This window comes from Microtus pennsylvanicus, chromosome 9 (genome assembly GCF_037038515.1).
Source record: "Microtus pennsylvanicus isolate mMicPen1 chromosome 9, mMicPen1.hap1, whole genome shotgun sequence".
Taxonomy (NCBI): domain Eukaryota; kingdom Metazoa; phylum Chordata; class Mammalia; order Rodentia; family Cricetidae; genus Microtus; species Microtus pennsylvanicus.
The window spans coordinates 41,332,693-41,334,293 of record NC_134587.1 but is presented as its reverse complement, the minus strand read 5'-3'; positions in this window follow the sequence as shown (position 1 = coordinate 41,334,293).

Here is a 1,601-nt window from a genome sequence, read left to right as displayed (position 1 = left end):
TGCACACTGCTCTGTTTCCCACGGGTGCTGGCTGCACACTGGGCCCACCAAAGCAAGCAATACAATCTCCCTGGAAACCCATTCTGGAATGCTTAGTTTACATCCTCATAACCCTCTTCCAGCCTGACAGTTAAGAGCAAGCTGCCCTGGGACAAGATTTAGCGGTTCTAAACCACAGCAACACCATCTTCCGGCGCCCCTCTCCAAAGAAAGCATCCCAACAAGGCTCTGTGATCGGTGAAGCTGGTGCTGTCACAGCCTCCCTGGGGCTCAGCATTACAGGAAGTACTGCGCAGCCATCCCTGGTGACCTGCACTGATGCTAGCTAGCTACCTGAGAGATACTGAGGCCCAGGGAGCAAGGTCCTTGCCTGAGTATATAGCACTCTGGGGTCTGAGCCAGAGCTTGTGATGGAAGCCACACCCTCAGAGCTGGCCTGCAAGGTCAGGGCTGTGGGGTAGAGGGTGGCTGAGATCTCTGAGTGCCTAGACAGTTATCAGGGTGGGGGGAGGGGACAAGATACCTGGAGGAAGTGCTGGAAGGATAGACAGAATCAGGGAGTCCTAGGAGAGCTGACCACAACATCAAAACTATATTATTTTTAATTTTTTTTTGCTTTAAAAGTTCCTGTTTTACTAATGCCTATAAACCTCAGAGAATCCTGCAAAAGGGATGAAAAATCTAACCCACGAAAGCGAAGCTTTTATTGGCTGAGTCTAACATTTAATGAGGGTGGCATGGAAGGGTGGGAGGACAGTTTTTGTGTTTTTGGTTTTTCAAGACAGGGTTTCTCTGTAACTTTGGAGCCTGCCTAGAACTAGCTCTTGTAGACCAGGCTGGCCTCGAACTCACAGAGAAAAAAGGGCAGTTTTAAAAGAACATCCATTCAGGTTTTTGTTCCTAGACCCAAGCGTACAGACACACAGGGGGAAAGGGCATATGCAACACTCTCCAACCAGAGGTCAGACTGGGGGTCGGTCATCATTTTAGAGAGGGAAACTGAGGCCCTGGGAGGCGAAGCGCTCGAAGAAAGGCACTAGCGGGATTATGGGGTCAGATTGTGATAGAGGCTGGTCCTCGGACCTGTCCCCCACTATCCACGGACCCTGGGCAGCACCTGAAACTTTTCCATGGTATCTTGAGAAGACACTTTGCCTCACTGACACTCTGCTGAGTTCAGGGAAGACAGTAGACCCTCGAGCCAGGGCGGTAGACAGACCCTCAACTGAGCATGCTCAGTAGTAACTACCCCGTCTGCACCCCCCTCCCCCCCGCAGCCCCACTATCTGACTTCGCCGACCTGGGGCGGGTCTGCCTAGGCCTTTGGCACGCACGCGGCGTCCTCGTACTCCGCCCCTTAAAGAAGAAGCCACAGAGCATAGGGCTCCACGGACCGAACGGAAGGCAGGGTCCGGTGTGTTCGTCGGGTGGAGGGCGGGGCGTGCACTGTAAACGACAACGGTAGGCGGGGCTTCAAGGTCTAGGGGGCGGGAGCTGTGGGTGGCAGGACGTCTAGCGCGTGGGCGGGGTCTGCTGGATGGTGAGGGTGCGATGTGGGCAGGGCTTCGGGTTCTAGGGGGAGATAGGGCTGTAAGGGGCGG